The sequence below is a fragment of the Magnolia sinica genome, chromosome 12 (genome assembly GCF_029962835.1).
Source record: "Magnolia sinica isolate HGM2019 chromosome 12, MsV1, whole genome shotgun sequence".
Lineage (NCBI taxonomy): Eukaryota > Viridiplantae > Streptophyta > Magnoliopsida > Magnoliales > Magnoliaceae > Magnolia > Magnolia sinica.
Window position 1 is genome coordinate 69863904 of NC_080584.1, and position 9491 is coordinate 69873394.

The 9491-nt window shown below is 38.5% G+C and overlaps 1 long non-coding RNA gene across 2 annotated transcripts; it reads right to left on the minus strand.

Moving 5' to 3' along the window:
• Positions 1 to 2352: 2352 nt before the first annotated feature.
• Positions 2353 to 4978, minus strand: LOC131220618 (uncharacterized). 2 transcript variants are annotated; one of them, XR_009158730.1, is made up of 3 exons: positions 3667 to 4117; positions 3108 to 3266; positions 2353 to 2407 (listed from the first exon to the last, which is right to left on the minus strand). It is a non-coding gene; the product is annotated as an uncharacterized LOC131220618 (long non-coding RNA). The 2 variants fall into 2 exon arrangements; XR_009158729.1 differs by lacking the exon at positions 2353 to 2407 and adding an exon at positions 4403 to 4978 and having other exon boundaries at positions 2984 to 3266; positions 3667 to 3911.
• Between the last annotated feature and the right edge of the window lie 4513 nt (positions 4979 to 9491).

Genomic DNA, 9491 nt, shown 5'->3' on the forward strand with positions numbered 1-9491 from the left:
AGGGAAAAAAAAAAGAAAAAAAAAAAGAAAAGAAAAACCCACTTGAGTTCTTTGAAATATGTAATCGATTCGTCCGCTTACGAAATGGTTCCTTAACATGAATTCAGATTGCAATATTGACACACACGCACGTGCGCGCACACACACACACAAATTGACACGCACGCACGCACACGCATGCGCGCGCGCGCACACATTTCATGGTCACTAACCAATGGTTAGGAGCAGCCAATCAGTGTGATTAACGGGGACTCATCCACAACAGGCCACTACACCAAAATCCCTATTTAGGAATGGTTGAAAACCGTTTTTGATTAACAGCGACTCATCCACAACAGGCCACTCAAAATCTAAAAACAAAACAAAGAATGTTAGAAATCTAGAACAAGCAGACCAGGCATGCTCTAACACGACAGTTCGGCAAGAGAACCCATGTTTCTATCTGGTGTGCTGCACTGAAATAAGACAAGTGGCACAAAGGTCAATGATGTGGACTGCTTTGAGTAGGTCCCACCTCTGATGGAATATTGTCTGCAAATCACACACAGCCAGGACAATCCCCTACCCATCCAGGCGGTAGACATTTCACATTCGAAGCTGTCCATTGCCGAAGCTTTTTAGTACCTTCAATTTGTAGGTTACAGATTGGATGGTTTTGATCATCCAAAAAATTTAGTTTTTCAATGATGGCCAATCAACAGTGAGACCGACACAACAAACAAACCAGATGATGAACCATGGTCCAGAGCATACAAATTGACTGCAATGCACAAGTAAATTGGAGCTTAGGGTAGGTTTCCCCAAGGTTTTTATTTAAAATAATAAAAATAATTTACCTTTGTACCTTGTTTTTGGGTTATTTTCTATACAACTAAGTTAGCTTTAATATTTCAATTTGTCCAGATATGTTTTTCTACATCCTATGCTTTTTTGTGTTATGAAAATTATGATAACGTATTTTTCAAGATTGTGTATGATGGGGATGTATAAGCATGCCATGACTTTCATGGTCAAATGTGTTTTACAAAGACACATGGCCACATATAGACAATAATATGTAAACATGAATGTTGGCGCGCGCACACCCATAGCAACAGAGAGAGAAGCAGCACTCCGTCAGGCAATCATCCCCGTGGAAATCATAGCAATGAGGCTATCTGTGAAATGATTGATGACAACAGTTTTTGAAACTGTAACAGCTTTCCCTTGAGGTCCAAAGCATGCTTATTAGGAGTAAAATCTATATATATATATATATATATATATACACGGAAACGCTCACCTGCGAACCAGTTCGTACGTACTAGGTACGAACTTTTTTGAGAACCCATCCTACGTGATGTGGATCCACAATCTGAACCGTTCATGTTAAGCAGCACCTCGTGAAACCTTACTTTGATCTAAAACTTTGATGGCCCATGAAAAATGAAAACATTTTCCTCCTTGATTTGCATTTCTCTTTGCTATGGCCCAGCAGAATTTTAGATCAGGGTGAAAAATTGTCACATGGGGTTTCACGGAATTCCGCATCACATGGACCGTTTAGATTAGACACCCATGACACGTGTGCAAAGGTGCGCACGTGCGTAGGTGCGCAGGGGAGCATAACTCTCTCTCTCTCTCTCTCTCTCTCTCTCTCTCTCTCTCTCTCTCTCTCTCTCTCTCTATATATATATATATATATATATATATATATATAACATTCACTTGAGTGTACAAGCCAAGCATTGCATTGGAAAGTCTGAAAATTAAACATCACTATATGAACTACCCTGGCCCCCATGAATCAATATAAAAGGTTATGCATATCAAAAAGGCATGCCACAATAATTGAAAGAAAGAAAAAAAACCAACAAACTAGCACTGTGCTATGGGTATAAAGATGAAAAGTAGGCTTACGGATAGCAGCTTGAGGTCTTGGTATCGATCCCTAGTGGGGGTGGCTATCATGGAGTGTGTACTGACATATACATATATATATATATATATATATAACATTAAAGTCTGAAAATTAAACATCACTATATGAACTACCCTGGCCCCCATGAATCAATATAAAAGGTTATGCATATCAAAAAGGCATGCCACAATAATTGAAAGAAAGAAAAAAAACCAACAAACTAGCACTGTGCTATGGGTATAAAGATGAAAAGTAGGCTTACGGATAGCAGCTTGAATCAATATTAAAGGTTTTGCATATCAAAGATGAAAAGTAGGCTTACGGATAGCAGCTTGAGGTCTTGGTATCGATCCCTAGTGGGGGTGGCTATCATGGAGTGTGTACTGACATGGGTGTGTACTAACAAGCTAACCCACCCCCCCCCCCCCCCCCCCCCCCCCAAAAAAAAAAAAAGCAGCTCGAATCTCTTCTTGCACATTCCAAACAGAGAGCATGCTCGTAAGGGCTCTGTAAGAACATAATATTGTCAATTGAAAAGGAAAAATGAATGGCATGTGTCAGAAGCCCAAATGCACATCAAAATCATTAAAAAAATCCATCATCTGATATATCGCTAATACGAAGAAGGTTAACATCCAGCAAGCACCAAAAATTCCAAAGAGGGAAAAGGAGCAAACTAGCCTTGCTCACTGAACAGGATGGACGCGAAGGTGATACAAAAAGATAGATGCCAACTGACCAAAATCATGTCAGGAAATAATGATATCGCAAATTCGGCCATTAATGGTAGTTACAACAAAGGATCCTTTACATGCAGTTAAAAATTGCAGAACGTGGAAGTGGCATCATTCTGTAATGGAAAGCAATTATTGGAACAAAAATGTAGTTAATGAAAGTACAACTATTGCATGCACCTTTTTAAGCAAAAGACACAGTTACTGAAACAAAAAATGCAAAAGACCAACACAAGGGAACACAGTTTGCATGCAGATTTTAAAAATTACTTTTGGGGCAGTTTTTAGTTCCCCTTCTTCATAAAGATTGCTCAAACCATTCATCATAAAAAAAACCATGTTAGATCCACTAAGACCATTATGCTTTGTAAAATCATACATTATATAGATTTAAACCTCAAAGAGTTTCTTAGCAGATTCGCGTGGAAAATGAAACGCCAACAAAAGCAGGTGTAGTTAAAAGTTAGACAGACCTGGACTAGGGATGCTGCTGTTAGAAGTCTGGCCACTCCACCTAAAACACGGCCATCAGGACCAGCCAGGTATACACTCAATCCACCTGTTTGGCTGTGTTGTCCACCACTTTCCAAGAGAAGAAATGAGCCAGAAAGTGATAGGATTTCAAATCGTCCCTTTATAAACAAACAGAGGCTGGTATTAGTAAAACGCCTAAAGCGAGGACTACCCACAGAAAATTTTCTGTGACAGTGACAGACACCACTTACCTGAATATCATTAATGAGCATAATACTTTCATCAAATGAGATGAGATTGCAAAATAGGACAGCCTACAGGATCAAACCCTTCTTCAAGAAATAACTTTTCACAATTCAACCTTTTTGGTAAATCTCATTATTTTCAATTGCACTGTAATTTCAACAATTAAAGCTCATGTACCCGATTCCCATTTAATTAACAAAAGAACAATTCCATTGCTATACTCAAGTGCACTGGAATGCAATTATTACTGGTTACTAACTTAGCTGAAAATAGTAATAGTATGTGCATTAGTAGGTAAACTGAGTCACTGACCAGTGAACTCCCATAGTCTGGTTTCCTGAGGGAGATCGCCGCCCTTCTCCATGCATTTCAATAAGATAAGAAGGAATATTCAATGCTCGCATAAATTACCAATGCTCCCATTCTGGCCAACACTGATCAAGTGGGGCCCACCTCTCAGAAATCAAGGCTGATCATCCCGAGGGGCACCCCACCATTGAAGGGTGAAGCTGCACGAACATCCACCATTGTGCAATCCTAGCCATCCAATAATTGACCTGAAAATAGATGGTTAACAACAAAAATACATATGGGATGCCTGATGGGGCAGATCTTTGGTCAATTGCCCATCTGCCACTCAGCCCACTAGATGGACCAAATCACTGAAAGTGGGAACTCCTAGGAACACTTGGCCCAAATGAAAAGACGGACTATTCAAGGCAAGCATTGCATAATACCTCATCCAATTATGTAAATCTGAACAACCTCAATGAAATCCAAACCGGGTCCTTACTCTTACTCCGGTGGTAGACTCTCAGGAGTTTCAACACCTGGTTGAGGGTTTGAGCACCCATAGTTGGTGAAATCCCACTACCGCGTGGGTTTAAAAAAAAAAAAAAAAAAAAAAAAAAAAAAAAAACACTGAACATTGAATATAAATTAATTGCTTTACATAACTGGATTGGCCTGAAATCAACAACTGTATATCAAAGACGATCAAAGACTCTCATCCGAACATCTGGAATAAAAAACAGAGCCATCATCGAACCTGAGCCATCGTCGCGGTTGGGCCGAGCCAAGATCCACCAAGCTCGGAATCTCCCCAGCCTCAACATCGCATCTCCTCAGAAGGCCCCTCAACTGATCCAGCGCCTCGATTGTCTTCCTCACTTCCAAACCCTCCACTCTCTCCCTAAACCCTCCGAAATTCGACGGAGGGCGGATAGGACGGATCAGGGACGTGGAGGTGGGACACGGAGAGCGGGGACTGGAGGTCGATGATGGACGGCGAGAATTTGAAGGTAGAAGATCTGAGGGATGGGGAGGGGAGAGATTGGAGGAGAGGGAGGAGATTAGGGAAGGGATTTTGGGGCATTTATAGGAAAAGTGAGGAAGAAGGGATGGAGGGTTATAGGAGAGGAGAGAGGAGAGGTATAGAGAGGAGGCGGTGGAGAGAAGATGGTAGGGTAGGATCGTAATTTCAGACTCTGGTTTCTGGCTTTTGTTCTTCCTGGGGTTGGGGTTGTGGTTGAAGGGGAAGAGGGCCAAGATATATGGTTGTGGAAGCACAACGAGAGAGAGAGAGAGAGAGAGAGAGAGAGAGAGAGAGAGAGAGAATGGGTTGAGCAGGGCATGTTAGGGCGAGGGAGAGGAAGAGGAATAGGGTGGGTCCTTGCTCTTGCTCCAGTTGTAGACTCTCAGGAGTTTCAACACCTGGTCAAGGGTTCGAGCACCCATGGGTGGTGAAATCCCACTAAGGCGTGAGTGTGTGGTGGTGTCTGTGCGTGTGTTGAAGAAGAAGAAGAAGAAGAAGAAGAAGAGTAGGGCTTGCATCCGACTCCCGCACGGATGAAATGTTAACGGACGCGGATTGCGTGGCCAGCTGGGAACGGGCAGGAGGTTTGAGTGGCCACCGTGATGTATGGGTCTTATCCACACCGTTCATCCATTTTTTCGTACCATTTTAAGGTACAAGTTCAAAAATGAGGCAGATCCAAGACAGATCTGGAGCCACCGTGATGTATGGGTCTTATCCATACCGTTCATCCATTTTTTCGTACCATTTTAAGGTACAAGTTCAAAAATGAGGCAGATCCAAGACAGATCTGGACTACACAATGGGGATTAAACTCTTACCGTTGAAAACCTCTTTGGGGCCACAGAAGTTTTGAATGGAGCTGCTATATGTGTTTTCTCTTCATCCAGGCCGGTGTAACTTTATGAATAGCTTGGATGGAAAATAAAAATCACGGTTGGCCCCAGAAAAGTTTCAACGGTGAGAATCATTATCACCGCTGCTTCATATGGTGTGGTCCACTTGAGACTTGTATCTGCCTCCTTTTTGAGCTTATAACTAGAATGATATGAAAAAATGGATGAACGGTGTGGCTAAGAACATACATCACGGGAGATGCTCAAATATCCTACCCATTCCCAAGACGGGCGGTGCTGGACGCAAACCGCGTCCAGTGAAAACACATACCAACTTGATTCGGAACATCTGCATCTCTCAGGAAGCTGTTAACGGTGGGCTATCAATCCCTACTTTGTGGTCCACTCAAGCCTTGGTTTTACCATATTTTCTGGACCGTGTTGTAAAATGATATGAGAAAGGGGATGAATGGTGTGGATAAAACCTTTACATCACGGTGGGCTCGGCTTCCCTTTTATATGCAGGGGTTGAAAGCTGTTCTTATTAGTTACGGCTCTAAGCCGTACTTGAATAAAAAAATTTAGCCTATTTCTAATCTGCAATTTTGGTGTAGTGTCACCATGCTACAACGCAGTTACTTGCTTCGTAATCTATGTTCATGTTTGTCTGGATGGGCCATTAGATAACGTGGTTTTGATTGTGAATAAAGCCATACCCCCACCCATGGGTTAGTTTCATATTTAAGGGCACCAACTGTACTTGAGCAACTTAGGGCATCATGGATTTGGGGGGTATGAAGAGATTTCAAATTCTCAGGTATTTTTGGCACCATAGAGTAATTGCAAGTTTCAAATCCCCTCAAAGATGGTTTGAAATGCATGGAGAAAGATTGGATAACATTTAAAATCCTTCCAAGAGTTGCATGTGTAACATGTGTCACTGGACTATTAATCTTCCAGGCACATGGCCCACTGATGATATCCCAAAACAATTAGATTATTAATTGCATCACTATAATTATTTTAATATGATGATCTACGTCATCCAAACATTGTTGATGTAAATCAATGATTAAAAATTGTTGGTTAGTCACTCGGATGTGATCTCACTACATTAAATCCCACCTTTAGCGACGAAAATTTTCGTCGCTAAAAGCCAAATTTTCATAGCTAAAAAGTTTTAGAGATGAAAATTTTCATCGCTAAATTCCTCGCCAAAAGACCGTGGCAATAGGTTTTTATCGACGAAAAATTTCAATCATCGGCAAAGGCAAGCTTTTTAGCGACGAAAATTTTCGTTGCTAAAAAATAATTACAAAACTTTTAGCGCTAAAAAATAAATTTTAAACTTTTAGCAATGAAAATTTTCGTCGCTAAAAATGATTACAAAACTTTCAGCGACGAATATTTTCGTCACTAAAAAATAAATGTTAAACTTTTAGCGACGATAATTTTCGGCGCTAAAAATAATTATAAAACTTTTAACGACGAACATTTTCGTTGCTAAAAAGTAAATATTAAACTTTTGGCGAAGAATATTTTCGTCGCTAAAAAAATTACAAAACTTTTAGCGACAAAAAGTTTCGTTGCTAAAAAATAATTGTTAAACTTTTAGCGATGATAATTTTCGTCGCTAAAAATAATTACAAAACCTTTAGTGACGAATATTTTTGTCACTAAAAAGCAAATGTTAAACTTTTGGCGACGAATATTTTCGTTGCTAAAAAAATTATGAAACTTTCGTCGCTAAAAAATAAATGTTAAACTTTTAGCGACGAAAGTTTTCATCGTCAAAAATAATTACAAAAGACGAAAAGTTTTGTCGCTAAAAAATAATTGTTAAAGTTTTAGCGATGATAATTTTTGTCGCTAAAAATAATTACAAAACCTTTAGCGATGAATATTTTCGTTACTAAAAAGTAAATGTTAAACTTTTGGCGATGAATATTTTCGTTGCTAAAAAAATTATGAAACTTTCGTCGCTAAAAAATAAATGTTAAACTTTTAGCGACGAAAGTTTTCATCGCCAAAAATAATTACAAAACTTTTAGCGAGGAACATTTTTGTCGCTAAAAAATACGTAAAAAACTTTTATCAACGAAAATTTTCTTAGCTAAAAATATTTACAAAACTTTTACCTATGAAAATTTTTGTAGGTAAAAGTCTCTTTTTTTAAAAAAAATAATCCAGCACAAAATTCCTGATATACACCTATTACAATATATTTCATCATATTCATCCTGGTTCGGGTTCGGGATCGGGTTTAGGTTTGGGTTTAGGTTTATGTTAGGGAGTTAAGATTAGGATTAGGTGTAGTTTTAGGTTTAGGGATTTGAGAATACGTTAAGGTTTAGGTTTAGGAAATTGAGTTTAGGTTATAGGTTTAGGTTATAAGTTAAGGTTATAGATTAAGGTTTAGGTTATAGGTTAAGTTTTAGGTTTAGGTTATAGGTTTTGGGATTTGAGAATAAGTTTAGGTTAAGGTTATAAGTTTAGGTTTAGGAAATCGGGTTCGGGTCCAAGATCGGGTTTATGTTTAGGTTAGGGAGTTGAGATTAAGATTAGGTGTAGGTATAGGTTTAGGGATTTGAGAATACGTTAAGGTTTAGGTTTAGGAAATCGGGTTCGGGTTATAGGTTTAGGTTTAGGTTAGGTTATAGGTTAAGGTTTAGGAAATTGAGTTTAGGTTATAGGTTTATATTATGAGTTAAGGTTATAGGTTAAGGTTTAGGTTATAGGTTAAGTTTTAGGTTTAGGTTGAGGTTATAGGTTTTGGGATTTGAGAATAAGTTTAGGTTAAGGTTATAAGTTTAGGTTTAGGAAATCAGGTTCAGGTTCGGGTTCGGGATCGGGTTTAGGTTTGGGTTTTCAAGTTTAGGTTTAGGTTTAGGTTAGGGAGTTCAGATTAGGATTAGGTGTAGGTTTAGGTTTAGGGATTTGAGAATACGCTAAGGTTTAGGTTTAGGAAATCGGGTTCAGGTTTACGTTTGAGTTTTAGGTTTAAATTTAGGCTATAGGTTTAGGTTATAGGTTATAAGTGTAGGTTTAGGTTTAGGTTTTAGGTTATAGGTTTAGGTTATAGGTTAAGGTTTAGGTTATAAGTGTAGGTTATAGGTTTAGGTTTAGGTTAAGTCATAGGTTACGGTTTAGGGAATTGAGTTTAGGTTATAGGTTTAGGTTTTGGTTTAAGTTTAGGTTATAGGTTTTGGGATTTGAGAATAGGTTTAGTTTAAGGTTATAAGTTTAGGTTTAGGAAATCGGGTTCGGGTTCGGGGTCAGGTTTAGGTTTAGGTTTTCAAGTTTAGGTTTAGGTTTAGGTTAGGGAGTTGAGATTAGGATTAGGTGTAGGTGTAGGTTTAGGTTTAGGTTTAGGTTTAGGGATTTGAGAATACATTAAGGTTTAGGCTTAGGAAATTGGGTTTGGGTTTGAGATCGGGTTTACGTTTGGGTTTTAGGTTTTGGTTTAGGCTATAGGTTTAGGTTATAGGTTATAAGTATAGGTTTAGGTTTAGGTTTTAGGTTTAAGTTATATGTTATAGCATTAGGTTATAGGTTTAGGTTTAGGTTAAGGTTAAGGTTTATGTTATAGGTTTTGGAATTTGAGAATAGGTTTAGGTTATAAGTATAGGTTTGGGTTTAGGTTTTATGTTTAGGTTAAGGTCATAGGTTTAAGTTATATGTTTAGGTTTAAGTTATAAGTGTAGGTTATATGTTTAGGTTTAGGTTTAGGATAGGTTATAGGTTAAGGTTTAGGGAATTGAGTTTAGGTTTTAGGTTAGGGAGTTGAGATTAGGATTAGGTGTAGGTTTAGGTTTAGGAAATCGGGTTCAGGTTTGAGATTGGGTTTACATTTGGGTTTTTGGTTTAGGTTTAGGTTATAGGTTATAAGTGTAGGTTTAGGTTTAGGTTATATGTTATAACATTAAGTTATAGGTTTAGGTTATAGGTTTTGGGATTTGAGAATAGGTTTAGGTTATAAGTATAAA